Genomic DNA, 21,267 nt, shown 5'->3' with positions numbered 1-21,267 from the left:
TTAAACTTTGGAAAAAGTACAAGTAGTAGAAGTGGTAGTAGTAGTAGTTTTTGTACCTTCAGTATGAAATAGGCTATGTAGTTGTATTTGACAATTTCATTCATTTCTATTCAATACTTTTTATTAGAATTGTTCAGTAGTAGTTGATTAGAATTTTGAATTTTAACAATACAACTAGTAAAAGAACTAGTAGAAATAGTAGCAATAGTTGTAATAGTAGTTGTTTTTTTTTAATACCTCCTGCAAATCTTACATAGTAGTTTTACAGCAGTAGTTGTGAGACATTGGAAATAATACAAAAAGAAAAAGTAGAAAATGTACCTTTTTTTTTTTTAGTTTGATAGTATTTGTAGTAGTAGTAGCAGTTTAGGAGGAAAAGGAGTAGCAGCAGTAGTATTTTTTGTATTGCATCAGAGCAGTTATTTGGTAAATATGGTAGTAGTATTTGTAATAACTGTAGTAATAGCGGTGGTGGCAGAAGTAGTAGCAGCACTTTATTGCAGTACTTCAATTAAAAAAAAAAAACTATATGATGAGTACTTTTCTTGTCCACTTGTTTACCTTCTTCAAATACTACTACCTCTAATTAAACTCCCATAAACAAGAGTCTCATGTCTTTGCCTGCCCCCTGTTTCAGACCTGTTACCCTGCGCTCAGGTCTGCACAGGTGTGTCTGCATCACAATACCTGCCCCTTTCCACCAATCAGGAGCGGCGCTGGGAGCAGAGCCATATAAGGAAGTGCAGGTTTGTGAGTGGGCGTGGTCAGCTGTTCCTCTGTATCCGGGCACATTCACCTGATATACCTCAGGGCTATGGATTACTGTAGAAAGAAAGCTGGTTACATGAGAAAAGGATTAGAGACAATGAAAACTACTGTTGAAAAGATAAACATTAAAAATCCTATACTGAATGTTGTGTAAATTAAAATAATGTGACTGACTATTTATATATGAAATGATATGCTTTTTTAATGTTTTATAATACCCTGAAAAACATTGTCTTTACAGCAGTAATTGTACCTCCACAGTATATAGTAGTTACGCACTAAAATGATTTAGTACTAGTTAATATCACTGATTTAGTACTAGTTAATATCACTTCTAATAATAATAATATTAGAAGTAATAGCAGCAATAGTAGTAGTAGAAGTAGTTAGACTTAGACTTAGAGGTAGACTTAGACAAGCTTTATTGATCCACAAGGGAAAGTACGTGGACACAATCTAGTAGTAGTAGTAGTAGTAGTAGTGGTAGTAGTAGTAGTAGTAGTATACAAACTTTATTGATCCACAAGGGAAATTATTTGAACACAATCTAGCAGTAGTAGCAGTAGTAGCAGTAGAAGTAGTTAGATACAAACTTTATTGACCCACAAGGGAAATTATGTGGACACAATCTAGTAGTAGTAGTAGTAGTAGAAGTAATAGTAGTAATAGCAGTTGTAATAGTAGTAGTAGCAGTAGTAGCAGTAGTAGTAGGTAGATACAAACTTTATTCATCTACAGGGGAAATTATTTGAACACAATCTAGCAGTAGTAGTAGTAATGGTAGTAATAGTAATAGTAGTAGTAGTAGTAGTAGTAGTAGCAGTAGCAGCAGCAGTAGCAGTAATAGTAATAGTAATAATAGTAGTAATAGTAGTAGTAGTAATAGTAGTAGTAGTAGTAGCAGTAGCAGCAGTAGTAGTAGTTGTTGTTGTACAGAAAATACAATTGCTACTTCACATTTGGTCTTAGTTTCTTCGTGTGACAGTTTGTGAACAGCCTGTGAATGTTATAAAATGAAAGCCAATGATTGATGCAAAAATGTAAAATGGTTTGTAAAGTACGCTCCTTCCGGGTCAAATGTCCAGATGTGCTTTTCTCGTAAAACTCTTTATGATGATCAGATGAGACTACGAGCCTCAGCAGCTACTGTTACCGAGTGATTTGAATGCCCCAAACAGAAAGTTTTTACATAAGAAGTGAACCACAGAGGTGTTTGGACAGATAAAATGCTGTGTCATATGTGCAGGAGTTTACAGGAGACAGCTGGAGGCCAAAATGAAATGGACTCATTACAAAACTTGACATTAGCTGCAATGAGATAGAAATACCAATGAATTTAAAAAGAAAAAACTCCAATTTTGAATTCCATAAGCCTCCGAATGGATTTTATGAAAACAGTAGACTTTAAACCTGTCAGGAGCAGGTGGTGTCTGTCAGATACTGAAGGTGCATCACATAACTGTTCTGCCTCCTCCTTTATCGCCCAGATATCTTAAAAACATGCATTCTTACTGTGACTGGTCTTACCTCTCCACAGATCTGGCCTGTAACTTGCTTGGTGGCGTCACCTGCTTGTCACCATGGAGACAGATGGGTCTGGTCAAGCGGTAACGGAGGGAAAAGGGCAGATTTTTTACATTCAAATAGCTCTTATTCAGAAACTAGAGGGACTATTGAAATAAGTAAAGTATCAGAATGTAGGAAAGAGTTACACTCCAACAGGGTCAAGTTAAACCTGTGATATTCTTTCAAGTTGTTGACAAAAAATTAAAAAACTCACGTCTGTAACGGAGGGAATGAAATATGCAGCACTTTTTGGGCAATAAATCCAAACAGTGATAACTCTTGGTTCTCACTTACATATCCTTAACAAACTGGTTTGAATATTTACTTCATATAGTTTTCTACCATATGGTACAAGATTAGGCTGAAAAACCTCTTACTTTTTCAGTAATGAGATTTTTTATTAAGAAAGGTCATGGTAACGGAGGGAAAAGTAACGGAGGGAAAATTGTGCAAACAAGTAGAAGGTGCAGGATTTTACATAATTTGTCGCTTTTTTTCTTCCGAATACTTTAATATTACTTCATAATGAAAGGAAACTATTTCTATAAAATATGTCAGTCCTTCCAAGCAAATTTTTGTCATTTTAAATACTTTTTTTTTTTTGAAAAATCATGTACCTTCATCAACAGTTCAAAGATGGAATAACACAAGATATGATGAAATACATCCATTTATTGACATGATTTGCAGGTCTTTGAAATAAAAAATTGGGAACTAATTTTTGTTCCATGTTTCATACATGGTCTGTTTAAAACGTATGTAACTTAAAAAACAAAAATGGTACAGAAAAAAGGTCAACAGTTTCATAAACTAGAGTACATATGTATCTGTTGAATACATGTTTATATCAGATGCTTTAACTTGAATTTTTGGACTTGCTGCTTACTTCTGCTTGAAAGGGTCAAACTGTTTAATGCTACTAATAATTAGGGGTGTAACGATATCCAAGTCTCACGATACGATATCATCACAGTATAAACCTCACGGTACGATATTTATTACAATATCATGGGAAAGCTCACGATACGGTGGGGAGGCTCACGATTAGGAATGTAACAATATCCAAATCTCTTGGTACGATGTTTTCACGATATACATCTCACTGTTGCTATTTATTGTGATATTTTGTGGAGGCAAAAACAAACAAAACTGTTAATATGTTACTTTTTCCTCTTAAAATGCCTTGAAGAGACTTACCCCAAAGAACTAAGACTTAAAAGTGCTTAGAACTGTTATTTCTTCTTGTAGTCTGCACTGAAATGGAGCAAAGGATCATGGTCTATATAGTTCTCTGTCTTTTTTTTTAGCTATTGCTGCACCATAACGCTTCATTTAAGCAAAGCGACTCGTAATTCGTTATATTGTGATGGTCCACAATATTATTGTGAGAACTTTGACGATACGATATCACGGTATTTCAGTTATTGTTACATCCCTACTAATAATACTGTGGAACATTCTAGGTAAAGAAAAGCCTTGTGCGTTTTCCTCCTTTTTGCTTTTAGCTTTTACGAGGCAGCCGGGTTAAACTGTTTAATGATAATGTTCGATCCAGAGTCTGTGGAGGTATTTTAAGTGGACTGAGTGGGAGACATATAAAAGTACCCGAGGAGCTTTGATTTGTCATTGTGCTGTTGATGTTTGACCCTGAATACTTCAAATGTGAGTGGGAGAAATCCAGTATCCTGCTGCAAATATGCTATGCCTTTTGTCTGTTACACTTCTGTGGGCTGTTAACTGGACCAACATATGTAGACAACCATGTTACCTTTTATTATTTGCTGAAAACAATATACTGACATGCAAATTTTCCTCCCGTTACTCACGCTAAGTCACTCCCCCTTCAGATCATTTATTCAAGCTGTGAACACTGTAGTTGTAGCAGTGACTTTGAGGGAGCTGCTTAAAATTAAAGTCTGGTTTGATATTAATAAATTGTCGCTAAACATAGAAAAAACAAAATTTATGATATTTGCAAAACGAAAAGTACAAAATCATGTTCAAATTATGCTCAATAATACACCACTAGAAAGAGTCTTTGAAAATACATTTTTAGGAGTAACTATAGATCATCATTTAAACTGGAAATCACACATAAATAAAATTAGAAATAAATTATCCAAAGTGATCGCAATTATATACAAATATAGAGATATCCTAGATAAAAACAGTCTTTTTATTATATAAAACCCGCTGGTAATGCCCTACATAACCTACGGTATTGAGATTTGGGGCAATACATATAAGACTAATACAAATCCAGTCTTTACCTTGCAAAAAAAGGCAATAAGAGCATCACATCATCAGCTTATAACGAATCAAGCAATGTGTTTTTATAAACCATCAAACTCTGAAATTGTATGATTTAGTCGACCTTTATACTCTGAAAATCATGTTCAAAGTAAACAATAATCTCCTGTCAAAACCTTTACAGAACATGTTCAAAATCTGAAAGAGCCGATATGAGCTCAGAGGCACGACCATGTTTATCAAAAAGAAAATTAGAACAAACATTATGAAATGTTGTAAATGTGTTAAAGGGGCGGAGCCTCTGGAACAACTGTACAGAAAACCTAAAATTGTGCACCAGTCTCTTTCACTTTATAAAGAAGTTTAAATGTTTAACCCTGGACAGATGCATGAAATATGAGACTTAGTTTGTGCTGTAGAACTTTGTTGTTCTGTTTCTGATTTGTTTGTTTCCTCTTGCTGTATTTATGAAGATGAACTGGTGTTAAGATGACGCTCTGACAAAGGAATAAAGGGTAAAGGCATAATAAGCTTAAGCTTCAGCCGACACCTTTTCGGTCTGTGTATGTTACATATGACTGTCTGCGAATTAATGTCAAAATATACCTGTGACCGAAATAAATAAATAAATAATCAATAATTTTAGTGTTCTACTGTTAGTACGTACACAGGAGGCTGCATGGTGCTCCTCTGTCTGAAGAGTCGGACACGGTCCAGTCAGCAGTCAAATTTTGTTGACATTAAATGACAGATTTATAATCCAAGGCAGGACATGCAAACTGCACTTTGCTAAGCAGTACTTGAACTAACTGCCAACATAATACTAAACCATTTCCTACCTCCCATCCACTGTACCAAAACTATTCACTTAACTATTCCACAGCTAAGACGTTATTCTTTCATACCATCAAGATTGAAAGGCTTAATTGTTGACATCCTCTTTATCACGTTTGATTTTAAAGCTGCACTAAGCAACTTTACTGGTAGTTGAATCGCCACATTCTTGTCTCCATGGAGATGTTACTGCTCTGCTTGTGAAGTTCCAAAGTGTGGCATTAAATGTATTTGTCCTCATGGAGACAAGCAGGAGACACCACCAGATCAAGTCAGATTTGGGAGAGGTTATTCATTTTTGAGCAACATAATCACAGGCAGTGAAATAAAATCTCAAATCCCAAAGCTCAAAATGCTCTGTTCCACCTTGTGATGTCATGAAGAGGTAGTTTTCAAGTTAACAGCTCCTTTTACTTTTAGTTTTATAGAGATTGGCAGTTCCAGAGCTGAAATTATCCAAATGATTCTAGTGAAGGTGTATGGAGTTTAAAAACACAGTGGAGCACTTCCTGTATCACCACATGACATCACAAGATGAAATAGAGTGTGAAGACCTGAGTCTAAATCTGCAGGGTTTGTGTGTTAAAAGTGTGCAAATGAACCAAAACACAACTCCAGGTCTGTTTGTGACAAGGAAATGACATTAGAACAGAGATCAGAAAATAGTCCATTAAAGCTGCACTACGTAACATTTTGGTTGGTGTGTTTCTATGGATATGTCATTGCTCTACCTGGAATGTTCACAGCATGACATTAAACAGCTCTACTTTACATTTATTCAATCACAAGTGGTTTTATAGCTCAAAAATCCAGAGAAATATCTGTATTGTGTCTGTGAGTGGGGTCGCCTCACCACAGATCTGACCTGTAACTTGGTCTGGTTTAGCCTCCATGAAGATCGAACTTGACAGACCCCTCAACGAAAAAGTTACGCAATGCACCTTGACGTCGAAGTCTACCAAATGCTCTTAATTCTGTCTGCACATTTAGCGTCTAGACATTCAGAATGCAAATGAGCAAGTCCGAATAAAAAGGTGTCCTGACTCTTTCAAAAGCTTAATATGAAAATGCAAAGTCAGTGGAGCCTCCCTAATACATTTGAGTTGACGTCACTACAGATTTTCTGGTAATTTGCATGAGTAGAGTCTGTCAGCTATATTGAGATTGAGATGTTTTAACTGAAACCCAGAAGTCCTTTTCAGTCTGAAGGCTCTGGACTGAGGAGCTGGATTTAATGCTACGCTAAACTACCATAGTCCTGCCCTAAAGGAGGAGCTGTACTGAACCTGCCCTCTTTGTTTACCTGCTAATAATACATTACGCATTATACACACTATGGGGGTCATAACATAGTCTGTATAAAGAAGACAAGGCAAGTTTATTTGTATAGCACAATTTGTACACAAAGTAATTCAAAGTGCTTTACAGAATAAGAAATACATTAAAATCATAGTAAAAACAAATCAAAACATAAATAATCATGAAGATTAAAATTTAAAAAGAGAGACATAAATTGGAGAGAAGAGTGCGGAATAAAAACCTTTCAGTTATTTGCACAGTCAAACAGAAATGTTTTGAGCCTGGATTTAAACAGTGTCACAGAAGAGTCTGTCTCACATGTTCAGACTGTTCCAGGTTTTAGCTGCATGAACCTGAAACGCTGACTCCCCTTGTTTAGTTCTGACTCTGGGCACCAGCAGGAGGCCGGTCCCTGAGCTCCTCAGAGTGCGAGATGGTTCATATGACACTAACATGTCACAGATGGACTTTGGTGCTCGGCCATGGAGAGACTTGTACAAGCAGAGCTGTTTTAGAAGTGGACTAAAAGAGTGTGATGTTACACAGTCAAATGAAGCTCATCGAAGCTTGCTATAATAGGGTGACCACACGGCCCTATTTACCCGGGACAGTCCTAGTTTTGAGTCCTGTGTCCCCTGTCCCAGCAGATTTATCCAAAAACCATTGATTTTCCCCAATTTTATACAAGAAATGTCCCAGCTGTACCTATTTTTGACCAATTTGATCCCTGTCAACACTAAACAGAGGCATACATAGTAATCTGTTTAGGTAAAAACTCATATATTAGTCATGAATAGTCTATGCAGAACAAAGTCCCTTAATAGATCATGAATTTCAGACTTCCGCTCATTGCGCAATTCATACTGGGAAGGATTTTCCAAAAAAGTGAGCATCAAACTGCCATGTTTGTTTTCCCAGTGGGATGCGTCTATTGACAAAGTCGATCTTTTCAAGTCTTTTGAACCATATCACTTTTGTTTCTGGCTCTGATATTGTCATATTTTATTTTTGAAATTTGGACATCGTAATTGTGCGGTTGTTGGATGACCTAACAGCAAACATTTTGTATGTGGAGCACTCATTTTGTATGTGGAGCGCTCAACCTTGGTTACAAATTTAAAAAGGTGAAAGGCACCAACTATTCGTCAAGAAACACCTTCCACTGCAAAGCAACCAAGACGTGATGTTGCTGTAAAGCCACAAGAACAAGAAAGTTTGAGCTCAGTCTGTTTATCTTCTTCTCACTTAACAAACGGGATCCAGCTTTGTTGGTGCTCCACAAACTCGGAATGATTTCTTAGGCAGTCGAAGTTTACCTTTTTCATCTTTCCTGTGGATCAGTACTGCCCTTCGCCTTCGCCTTTCACTATTTTTCAATTCCGCTGGGAAGGGAAACAGTTTGAATGGAGGTTTGCAGTCACACACATCTGATTCCCGTTTGCATTTATGGAGTTCGCAAACTTCCGAAGTCCATTTCTTGAGCTGTTTTCCGCTATTCGGACATCCAACAACCACACAATTACGATGTCCGAATATTATAGCCAAAGGAACAACATATCCATGTAAACAAGCAGCCCTTCTCCAGTCCAAATAACAGTCAGGTTTGTGGAGAGGCAATTTCACTCTCAGTAAGGACACATATTTTCAGTGCAATCAATAAACACAAAAAAAATTTAAAACATGCTTTTATTTTTGTCTCTTCTTAGGCTAAAATGTTACATACTGTGGCTTTAAAATAGCTCTTTTAGTCTTTAACATCCGGAAATCAGAAAAGGATCAGATCTTTGTTGTGCATGTAAACACAGCCAGTAGTCACCTTGTCATTATTTGTTTGGGATCGGCTCCACAAGCTTTCCATCTTAATCTTATGTCTCAAAGCCCTTTCACCTGACAGTACTCACGTCTTTGGTTGGATAATGGCACCACTTTCTAATGCAGTTTCTTTTATTTATTTACACAGACGGAGAGGACAGTCAGACTCCTCCAGCGGCACGGTCCCTGATTTGAAAAGTCAAATGTCCACTGTTCAGAGAGATATTTGCTTACAGGGATTACAGTGATCCTCACTCAAAGCAAATGATTTGACATGGGACAGACTCACTGATGGTTCTGTTTTGGACTGTAAACATTTATTACATGTGCATTACACTACATTACAAGATCATGCTTTATTTATTCAGAGTCAATACAGTTATGCTATTTTGGATCTGTTATAATGTTGTTCCTCATCAAAAACATACTCAGAGTTGTGTTTTGTTTCATTCAAACATAACACACAAACCCTGCACATGTATTTTTATTTAATGATATTTGAGCTCTTCTTTCAAACAGAAAAAAACACCAACACTATTCCACCTTGTGATGTCATGCGGCAATACAGGAAGTGCTACACTGTGTTTTTAAATGCCATACACCTTCATTTGAATCATTTGGATAATTCTGGGAATTCTGGAATTGCAAATCTTTACTAAACAAAAGATAAAAGTTAACATGACATCACAAGGTGGAACAGAGCATTTTGAACTTTGGAGATTTAGACAGAGTAATAATAAAGGGTTACTCAAACATGTGTGAATGAAACAAAACACAGGTCCAGGTCTGTTTCTGAGGAGGTAACGGTATTATAACATGGCTTAAAGCCCATAAGAGTTCATTTTGTGTAATATAGGTCCTGGGTAGTTAAGGTGGCAGAGTGGTTAGCCTATAACTACAAAATCACTATTATGGTTTAGGTTAAAGCTGTACTATGCAACTTTTCTGGTAGAAGGTAGCTGTCATCTGCCTGTCTCTACAAATGTTCCACAGTAAGGCATTAAACTTCCATCCATCCATTCATTTTCTTTTCATTTTTCATTCATTTTCCGGGTTGCGGGGGCAGCAGTCTAAGCAGGGTCTCCCAGACTTCCCCCTCCACACACAAGCAACAACATCTCCATGGAGACAAGCAAAAAGGCGGGCCCTCCACCAGAAAAGTTACACAGTACACCTGTAAAGACAGCACTTATTACATAACTTCCTGTTTTCCTTGCCCATTTTTTTATTTTTTACTTTAACATTGCAGGAATTTACCTTGACAAGACTGAGCACATCTGTGAGTGTGAAGAAACCCTGAGTAATTCTAGAAAAAGGAGGAGAGCTACACTGTAAAACACAAACACAAACACTGACTGGACTCGTATTCACAATGTATTAAAATGATTTATCCACAATTATTTGAATAGACCTATTTGATTTGGATATTTCAGTAGCGTGTCCATTTGGCACTATTTTCTAGTGTATGTTGTAATGTAGTTTCCTCATCACAAACAGACCTGGAGTTGTGTTTTGTTTCATTCACAAACACACAAATGATTCTTCTTCTATCAAACAGAAAACACCTTGTGATGTCATGTGGTGATACATGCAGTGCTCCACTGTGTTTTAAAACTCCACACTCCTTCACTAAAATCATTTGGATGATTTAAGCACTGGAATTGCCAAACTGAACTAAAGGTAAAAGGAGCTGAAAACTGCCACCAGTATAGAGAATAGTTACTTCATTGTCTTTCTGATCTGTGCTTGTATGTGCCCTTTGTGCAACTGACCTTTTGATAATTGTGTGAGAAAATGTTCTATAGTCTTATTTTTATTTTCTCGTCTTCATGGAAATGTGATTGTTGTGCCTGAAATTTTCCACAGTACTGCATTAAATGTAGCTATCTCACATCTATCTTGAATTTAATTGCAGTGATTGGGAGCATGGTCACCCCTCCACAGATCTGATCTGGATAAACAGCCACATAAGTATGTGCAGACCCTCTACCAGAAAAGCTACATAGTGCAGCTTTAAGTAGTTGTTTTGTAATTATAAATATCATGAAACAAATGAAATCTAACTCAAACTCTAAATCTAACTAAACAGTTCTAAAATTCTGGTTAATATTAACTGAAGTAATTTCATTTAAAGCTACAGTATGCAACTTTCTGAAAGTGGCACAGAACCTGCATGTTTACATGGAAATAAAACATTTAAACCATACTGTATGAAGATACATTGTTATGGCACACTGTAGAAAATTATAGCCAAAGGAACCAAATTTCCATAGAAACAAGCAGGAAAAGGCCTCCACCAGACCAAATCAGAGTCAGGTTTGTGGAGATGCAAGCCCACTTGCAGTAAGGACAAATGTTTTCAGTTTCACTGTCACTTAAACTCATTCCAGATATTATTTTTGCAGTGTGAGCAGGGAAGGATGTAGGGAAGGAGAGAGGAGGAGGGGCCAGAGACAAAGGAATTTGGTCAGCGTGTGCAAACTGGCTACAAATGTTTTGTATGTTTGTACATGGTTAGCCCAATGATAAAACCAATGTAACCAGGAAGAAACTGTCTAATCTGAAATGCACTGATGTATGTGTGTGATACAGACTCTGAAGGCTAAACAGGAGTTTCCCACAGTTTCCCACAACAGTCACACACCAACCAGAGAGATCAGGAGTCAAACCCACAACCTCCTCACTGAAAAGAGGAGACAGGCTAACCACTCTGCCACAGTAATACAGTGACCACATCACAGCCTTTATAAATGGACAAAGCTAACGTTCACCTTCACGCCACGTTTCAAATCGGAAGTGTTCGTGGGCGAGCTTCGGGCTCCATCGACTTTGGCTCCAACTCACTTCTGAAAAACCATCGCTCCTCTCTCTGTAACTGCTGCTGTCAGGCTCCTCATTTTGGCCTTAAAATGTTCATATTAACCCGCTCTACATGATCCCGATGTTTTTATTTCACTATTTTGTCAGTAAATCAAGATATGAACATCAATGACAGACAAATCAAGTGCCTTCTTTCCTTGAATCAGTTTCTATTCCTAATATGAAACTGACTCCATATTCGCTCCTATAACTGCCAGTCTCAGTGAGCTTCGTTTGACTGGAGCCGAACGCTGTAGGTGTCGTGTCACTCACTTTATCCACTTCTTTACGCGGTTTGTGGAGGGCACGCACACTCCACTCAGAGAGATCAGGAGTCTAACCCACGACTTCCTACTGAGAGGAGAAGACAAAATAATTTGACTGATTGTCCAGCAGGAAATTGAGCTGTAACTTGCTCCCTGGTGCTGGTGAAGTATGTTGTTGCCGTGTTTTTGGGCAAAGCACACCTCCTGCCTTACCTGTATGTAAATGTCTCATGGAATCTCTTCATGTAAATAGTCATGAGACATATGTAAAGGGTTAGATCTTAATCTTGGTATTAGTCTTGTTCATGGGTTTCAGCTTGTTTAAAAAAGAGGTATTTTTAAAGCTTTCTGTCATGTTTTAACATTGTTCCCTCATCAAAAACATGCCTGAAATGGATTTATATTTCATCCATGCATGTTTGAGTAATTTACCGATCTCTCTCAGACCCTATCCAAACCTTTCTTAAGGTCAGCTGTAAGATTCTGTGCAAAGCTCCACCCCCTTTTATCTGAGAATCAAACCTGGGACTTTGTTGGTGTGAGGGGAGAGTGCTTGACATATTCCACCACAAGCCCACATGTAAATGCAGCTCCTGGGCTGAGAAAGAAGAGAAGAACAAATAAATTGCTTCTATTGTCAGCATGGTCAGTACTGAATGACCCATGACGACTGCATTTGAATATTAAACAAGTTATGACGCTGCTGGATGCAATAATATATAGGCCTTGTACACACACACACACACACGCACACACACGCACGCACACACACACGCGCAGGTTTGGTTTGTAATATTATGACTGCAAATGAACAAATCAATACAATAGGCACCTCATTATTTGTATATATCCAAACCCTTTTTCAGAGTTGTGTTTTTTTTCCGAATATGGTCATAAGGAAATGGCCAGTAGGATGACTTGCTTCTATGACCAAATATGGAGATCATCCATCACTTACCTGCAGCATGAGTCAAGCTGTGATCACCCGTACCTCTAATACATACATACACTATATATTGCACATATCATAATCCAGGCTACTTTTTCCTGTCATCATTCCGTGTTATTATTTTTTTTAAAGATGAACTATGTTACTTTTTTGGAGATGCTACTGCTACTGAAGATGTGTTAGATGTATAGCCATTAAACATACAGTATCTGTCTCTGTAGGGACAAGTAGATGATGTCACCAGGCCAAGTTACAAATCAAAAGGCTTAATTTTGCTTCTAAAACGGTCCCTTCTAAAATTATAATTTCGTAACTTGAACAATTACGATTATCTATTAACCAAATAATCAATATCTTATTTATAGCTGTACATTCGTCATTTATGGCTCCAGTTGTTAAAGCAGCATTGCGTAACTTTCCCGTTGGAAAGTCCATCAAATGCTTCCTCCATAGAGATATTATGTTATGGCATTAAACTTTTCTTTTCATGGAGACCAAATTAGTCCAAGTTACAGGTCAGGTTTGTGGAGAGGTGACCCCGCTCACAATCAGAATGTCTGTTTTTGTAGCTATAAAACCATCTGTAATTAATAAATATAAGGTAAAGCTGCTTAATCATATACTGAGGAACATTCCAGGAAGAGCAGTGACATAAACAGAAAGAAACAAGCAGGTGACAGACCCCCAACCAAAAAGTTACACAGTGCACCTTTATGCTTAAGTTTTAGCGACTGTTCTTAAAATATATTTCTTGAAACAAAGCAAAATTATGCATCTATATTTAAAAAGAACCGGTTATCTGTGTGGATCATAGGCTGTATACTGGAATAATAGAGATGTAACCTGGATGTGAGAGGGAGGTTTGTCGGGGAACGGGGCGGCACGGAGGGGCGGGGCTTCGCAGCAGACGGGCGGTGTCATCCGGAGAAAACTGCACCGCGGTGAGGAGTCTGGATCCATCCGACACGGGGACGCTCTCTCCCGGTGAAGATCTGCACAGGACCGCGCCACTGCTCCAGGTGAGAGACGGAGGACGGTTTTTTATTACTCTACAAACACAAAAATGTATTTAAAACGCGAATCTTTTGAAATGCACTTTGCAAAATTGTAATTCCCACAGGAGATGGATTCAAGTGTGCGTCAAATTGCTGTAGCGACATTTTTTTTGGTCACTTTTTGCATGGTCCCCAATCTTTGTTAGACCTAACGCTAAAATACTACTTAGCTTAACGTCAAGTACGACTATTTTTCCCATAAAGTTCGATCTGTAGTTTAGTATTTAATAACTACAAGCAAAATAAAGCAAAATAAAAGATTGTCCTGTTTTCCTTTTTTTTTTTTTTTTTCAATAGTTACCTTTCTACCTCAGTGTATTGCGTTAATTTCTTGGCATAAATATTACACACGTTTTAGCCTGTAGTTTTTTAGTCTGTGTTAAATGTCAGCACAATAGAAAAGAATACAAAGAGAAACTTGATTAAATGAATGAGCTTCCCCTTGGACAAATTACATTCAGGATTTCAATAAATTCTGAATAAATAACAGTAGATTTCGACTATTTAAGACTATTTTACCACATGTTTTAAACGTCAGACAGTATAAGTTGGTTAGTTAGTGTCGTTGCAGCTTTTAATTCCAATTATTTGCAGTAGAATTACTCGTTTTCTCTCCATCGACCTTGTTTTTGTGTATTATTTCATTGGGATATTGCATTTTGCTTGGCTTTGCAGACTGAAGAGTTTTTGCATAGACAGAGTGGGCTGAGGTGGCTGCAGGACATAAGCAGCATTGTGCCAGACTAATAATGTTATCTGTCATTAGAGAGGAGCGTTGTGGAGAGAAATAAGGCGCCATCTACAGGGAGTTAGTGGTAAAACAGAAACAAGTGCAGGTGCAGTTTGTGTTGGATCAAACCTTGAAAGTCAAATAATATGGAATAAACAGTAAGTAATAATTGTATTTAAGACCTGGAAGACAAGGAATCAAATATCTGTCTTACTTTTAGTCAATTACAGGTGTTTTCATGAGTCAAAACAACATAAAAAAAAACATGTATTCTTATTGTGCCTCTCTGGCCTGGTGGCATCTCTTTTTTTGTCTACATGGAGATAGATAGTATATGACAAATCTGTAACATCTTAACCTCACCAGATGATCTTTAGGCTCCGGTGTGAGATAGTATTTTGACCCCCATAGAATATTGACCCCGGGGTCGACATCGCGCATAGTAAAGTGACCCCCCCCATAGGATTTTGACTCTCCTTACTTTTTTCTTTAGTAGTTATTTATCTGATCATTATTTCTCATGTCATTTACTTTTATTATATATTGCTACATATTCACTTTCTTTTAAGGTATTTTAAGGAATGTTTTGATGGATATCGACTTGATATTTTGTGTAAATGTAACGTATTGTTAAAATTGCATATACATAGCAATCTTGTCACTTTTTATATTTGCATTTTACATTGTTATGGTTTTTGATTTGCTATGTTCAGATAATCCTTAATCATAATGTTAATTTAGGCAGTGGTTTGTAAGGATAATGAATGTTGTGTTATAATAAACATACTGGCGGGTCATATTACTATAGCCATCGGATTTTGACCTCCTTTATATATAATAGATCATTGTCAATATTCAACTAACATTACTTCTTCTTACTTCATCATAATAACTACAATAAACATATTGGAGGGATCAGATTACTATAGACATTGTATAACCTATTTAACTACTCAACTGATCAGCCCTGTCTATTTTAACAAGATTCCAAATCATTAAACATCACTTTGATGACCTAACCCATTAATAACTACTTATCTCATTTTCAGTAAAATATGTGTTTAAACAACTAAGTAATTTTTAACATTCAAAAGTTATAATCGACATAAAAAATTAATCTGAGTTCTTCAAAAAACACTTATAAATATGTCAATATGTTTTAATTTGCAGATATAGTATTAATATTCAAAGTTTTTTTTTATAGAATTCAAGTTTTTTATTAATAAAATATAGATTTTCATAGGGGGCTCAATATTCTATAGGGGGGTCAACATACCAGAATAGGGTTCTACAGTTTGGTGAGTTGGGTCAAAATCCTATAGCACCGGCTGAAGCATTTGCATGTGATGTGGAGATTCAATGTGACTAACTGAACACTCACAGGGCAGCTCTGTAGTTTGGAGAGAAGCCAGCGCCAAATAAACCAAAACAAACATGGTGGCTCCAACAAACTTACTTAACTTACTTACAGACTTTGAAAAAAATTATATCGTGCAGAGGGAAAAGCTTTATGCATTGTGGAGGAAAATGTGTCTGTGCTTTTCTCTTTAACTAACTTTCTTTAACTTAAGTTTTTGGCTCGTTCTTGTCTGTTGTGAAGCCTGGTCAGCTTGGAGAGAGCCCCCACCCTCATTTCAGAGGGTTACACATATTAATTTATTGAGAGCCAGGTTAGTAACATCTCTATAATATACAAATCTGTCTGAAATGTTGTACCGCCCCCCACCATAACTATTTTAATCAGCAAATTTTTCTAAACGATATTCACAATGTTCATATATTCAAAACATCATGATCATTTGATAAGCTGCCCTCCTCTAAGTAAAAGTAATATATGTAGCAGCAACTGTAATTATGCTCTTATATAACCCCCACCAAAATTGACATCACTGTCACATAAATACAATTACATGTTAGTCAGTGTTATGAATAATGCTTTAACTGTAACACATCTACTCTGGCTCGTCTTTTACATCGATCTGTGTCTCATCTGTAGACCTGCTGTCTCTGATCTGCCTCTGGTCATTTACAAGGACATGCTTAAAATGCAGAGGACAGACTGAAGCCAAACTACTGTGGAGAAAATGGGACTGAAAAGACGTTTGTGGTGTCTATCTCAAACATCCTTCACATTGTCTTTGAAATTATGTTTTCTTAATAGCAACTATACGTCTTCACTGGGCTGTCAATGTAAAGAACTTAAAGCTACTTTTGCCTTTACCTGGAAATAAACAGTGGCTGACTGACACAACAAGAAGGTTTTGAGTGCGATCCCCAGGTCACCCAGGTCGTTCTGTGCAGAGTTTGCATGCTCTCCTTGTGTCTGGGTGGGTTTCTCCCAGGTAGTTCTGAGCTAAACTTGCTCAAAATCTGGATATGGATCCCACTGGTCCTGAGGAGATGCTCCAGTTTGAAAAGCTTGAAGGATGGGTCAAATGCAGAGGACTAAACAAAAGTGTACCTTAACTTTAGCCATAACAAACTGAGGATTACAGTATGCGATTCAATTATACTATAATATAAGCAATAACCATGGGTAGTGGAAGTCGGTTGAGGCGAGGGGATAAGGGCTGTATCATATCTTGGTACATCACAATTTTAGTTTCAGTATTATGTCCAGTGACCCACAGTCTCCAGTAGGGGAAGACCATAGACTGTATAAAAAAGTGGACTAAGTGAGGGTGACGTCACCCATAGCGTTCAGTGGCACTCAAATGAAGCGCACAATGATAAAAACATCAGGATGATGTAGCAGGTTAGTAGGAGCACTTTAAGACCAAAATGACAAGGCTCACGGCAGCAGTTACAGAGGGAGGCGTCACAATATTCCAATGTCAGTCAATTCCTATTTGGAATACGAAGCCTAGTGTGCTAGCTATGTTTATTTATATATATATAGTCTATGGGGGAGATTAGCCCGAACTGCCCCCAGAGCACCTCCTTCTATGGTTAATGTTAAGGTACACTGTATTGTCTACATAGTGAAATTTGTCCTTTGCCTTTGACCCATTCTTCAATGTCTCTGTGTCTTCCTTGGTCAGGACTACTTTAACTGGAGGATTTGACCTGTTGTGCATGTTTTGAGTCAATGGAGGAAGACGTTTGCCTAACCTAGTGCCTCCGCTCAATTTCATTTCTCTCCGGCAACTAGGTCAAGAATCGGACGGTTTGCAAGAACCCTGGAAGTTGTAGACTGTGCACCGGCCATTCAGCGAAGAGCTGTGAAGCCATGACGTCAAACTCAAGTGCCTCTCTGGGTCCCTTTTGTGGAACAGCACAACAGTATACAAACCAGTTGAGATGGATGTAGACGAAGACAGACATTCTGTGTTGGCAACGATTCGCGAGATCGAGGATTTTCACTCTCTTGGGTGTTTGCTGTTGTGCCAGCGGTTACTTGGACACCACTGAGCGTTCTGATGCAATACATACTTCACAACCAAATAGCAGCAATTGGTTAAATAAAAAAAAGTACCCGTCTATCGTCGAACGAACGAATCCTAATGCTGTGAGGTCAGACAGTTTCCACGAAGTGAAACCAGCTGATGAATCAGGCTAGGAAGACCCAGACTCATCCATACCCAGGGAGAACGCTCCACACTCACACACACACTCCAAACAGAAAATTACTTAGAGTCAAACCTGGAACCTTTTTGCTGTGAGGTGAGAGTGTAACTTAACCATTGCCTTGATTGTTGTGGGTTAGACTCCTGATCACTGTGAGTAGAGCACTGTAGGTTGGGTCAAACACAGCCTCCTAAAACTCATTATACAGATTGTACAAACATGCAGTATTCTTGTTTTTCATAAATTATTCAAATCCCCCTGCACTGAATAGACACATGAAACCAATGTATTTATTTAGGCTTCGGCCCTGTCCAAACCCTATATGTGAGCAGTGTATACAAAGGGCCCATATTACACTAGCTTCTGATCTCTGTTACTCAAAACACTCTGTTCCACCTTGTGATGTCATGTGGCAATATAGGAAGTGCTCCACTGTGTTTATAAATGTCCTATATATTGGCTCTACTCACGCTTACGTCACAAACCAGGAAGACGTTTGGAAAGATGTGATTACAACTTCTCAGGCCCAGTTTTTCTTCATCTAAATGCAATTGTACCATTCTGTTATGTTTGGCTAATCAACAATTACAACCGTACCTTAGTTTTCATCATTTCCCCACTGACGCACAACTCCGAGCGCACAGGGTACATGTGATTAGAAGAGACGAGATGATTCCAAACAGCACATACGTCTGCAGTCTTCATTTTACCACAGTTACTTCAGTGGGTTTGATCACTATCGGTTTTAGCAGATCCATGTTAGTCGAGCCCATTGTCGGTAACTACACCAGAAGTTGTAATGGCATCTTTCCAAACATCTTCCTGGTTTGTGACGTGAGCGTGAATAGAGCCTGTTAAGCAAAATGGACTCTTGTGAGCTTTTAGCCATGTTATAATGTTGTTACCTCCCCAAAAACAGACCTGCAGTTGTGTTTTGTTTCATTCACACATGTTTGAATAATGCTTTATTATTAGTCTGTCTACATCTCCAAAGCTGAAAATGCTCTGTTTCACAAGACTCCTTTTAACTTTTCAGTAGAGATTGGCAATTCCACGGTTGAAATCCTCCAAATGATTCTAGTGAAGGTGTGTGGAGTTTAAAAACAAAGTGTAAGCGCCCCCTGTATTACCACATGACATCACAAGGTGGAAGTACAGTATTTTCTGTTTGAGAGAAGAACACAAACGTGGTTGTTGTATAATTCTGCTGCTTGCCTGACCTGTTAAACAAATAAATTTACATGGAGAGGGTTCAGCATAGCGCATTTGTTTACATCTTTTCCTGGAACTGGAGCTCGTCTGGCACAGTTCGGACGTATCACGACATCACAGAGAGAACGAGAGAGAGAGAGAGAGAGAGAGAGAGAAAGCGAGTGAACAGTGAAAATACTCTATATGTGCAGAGTTTGGGTGTTAAATATGTGTGAATGAAACAAAACCCAACTCCAGGTGTGTTTGTGATGAGGAAAGTACATTAGAACAGAAACAGCATAATATGGGCCCTTTAATGTAAGTATATTGATGACATAGATAAAAGGGATTTCTTTTTAGAGCGCTACTTGATGTAATTTTCAACTTTTTTCTAAATTTTTCTTCACATACTGCTACCTGAGTCATGTAAACTGAAGCGTATCATCGTGACAAAGAGAAAGAGAGTGAGACAGAGAGAGTGAACAGTGAATAGTGGCCAGCCCTGTAAACACACAGGTAATAGAGCTGATGTAACACGGGCTTTAAATAATAATGAGAGCGATAACTTATGTGGTAGAGCTGAACAACGAATCGCAAACCACGAAGGCTGCAATTATTACATTGTATTATTAAAGGTGCATTGTGTAACTTTTCTGGTGGAGGGTTCGTCAAGTGTGTTTCTCTGTGGAGACGTTATTGCTTTGTCTGGAATGTTTCACTGTACGGTATATTAAACCTTTCTATCTTCGTGGAGACCAAACCAGACCAAGTTACGGGTCAGATCTGTGGAGAGGCGATGCCGCTCGCAGTCACAATGCCTGGTTTTCTAGGTGTTTTGGAGTTAAATGTAAGGTCATGTCAAGTACTGTGGAACATTCCAGGCCAAGTAATAACAGACCGACAGACCGTTTTAGCATGTCAGCTTTAAAGGTGCATTGCGTAACTTTTCTTGTGGAGGATCTGTCCCTTTGTTTCTATGGAGATGTCATTACTCTACCTTACATTTATTCAATTACAGGAGGTTTTAGAGCTCAAAAATACCTCAAAAAACCAGGTATTCTGACTGTGAGGTCGCCTCTCCTGAGATCTGACCTGTAACTTGGTCCAGTTTGGTCTCCATGAAGATAGAAAGGTTTATTACCATACCGTGAAACATTTCAGACAAAGCAATAATGTCTCCATGAGGAAAATCATTTGACGGACCCTCTACCAGAAAAGTTACACAATGCACCTTTTAATTTCCAGCAGGGGCCGATATTTTGTTTGTTTGTCTAAAATTATAGCATAAAGCTTCATTTAAACTCTTTAATGTGAATAGAACACCTCAAAAAAAAAAACAACAAACAAACAAACAAACAAAAAGTGATTACACTGTTGTCTTATGCAATTTGTAGTAAAACAGTGAGAAAAAAATATCAAAATCTGCACTACATATGAACCAAAAAATAACAGCAAAACCCATATCGGTCGATCTCTGATATAGAAAAATGAACTCTATAATTCTGTTCTATAATATTGTAACACCCACACTGTGCGCAGGAGATTACCAATCAAAAAAAATATATCTGGGTAACTGATTATTTCCTATAACTATATATAATGGTCTGCTTGTAATAAATAAAATAAAACAAAGGCAAAGGTATGATGTTTTGTTTTGGTATGTTTCAAATTTAAATTTAAATTTATATTAGGCCTCTTATTTCCACACAGCCAAATCCAAAGTTCATTCAGCGCACCCGCTTAATAGTTTTAATTGTCCGCGCGCACGCCCCAATCAGTCTTTCCTCTGATGAATTTATTTAATCCAGAGTCACCGAATTCCAGCACACCCCTTTAAAACAGTCTCCTAAATCCCAAATTAACGATCTTCAAACAAAATTTATATCCAAAGGGCCGCAGCGGTGGTGCGCGCTCTCGTGTGAAGGCAAATATGGACTGATCTCACCGGGTTGAGCTAGGTCCTGTCGGTCTGATCTTTGGCACCGTGTACGTGGTCCAAACCGGTACAGTCCGTTAGTAATCCATGTTACGTCCTTTCGATCCCGAACAAGCGCCAGCGGCACAGTTGGGGCCGCGTGCAGCGCCCTCACGTGTGCCCCTTTATATTAGGGGCGCATGTCA

General features: G+C 38.0%; 1 protein-coding gene across 1 annotated transcript in view; it reads left to right on the top strand.

Moving 5' to 3' along the window:
- Positions 1–13,544: 13,544 nt before the first annotated feature.
- The window catches only part of LOC110156360 (plastin-3-like), a 28,837-nt gene continuing 21,114 nt past the window's right edge, over positions 13,545–21,267 (top strand). Inside the window, exon 1 of the mRNA XM_055159483.1 lies at positions 13,545–13,622. The gene's annotated coding sequence lies outside the window, so the exon portion shown is untranslated. The remainder of the gene's footprint in view (positions 13,623–21,267) is intronic.

The sequence above is a fragment of the Boleophthalmus pectinirostris genome, unplaced genomic scaffold, assembly GCF_026225935.1.
Source record: "Boleophthalmus pectinirostris isolate CB_2022bp ecotype Guang Dong unplaced genomic scaffold, ASM2622593v1 HiC_scaffold_23, whole genome shotgun sequence".
NCBI classification, from domain to species: Eukaryota; Metazoa; Chordata; class Actinopteri; order Gobiiformes; family Gobiidae; genus Boleophthalmus; species Boleophthalmus pectinirostris.
This window is presented reverse-complemented; position numbering and strand designations above follow the sequence as displayed.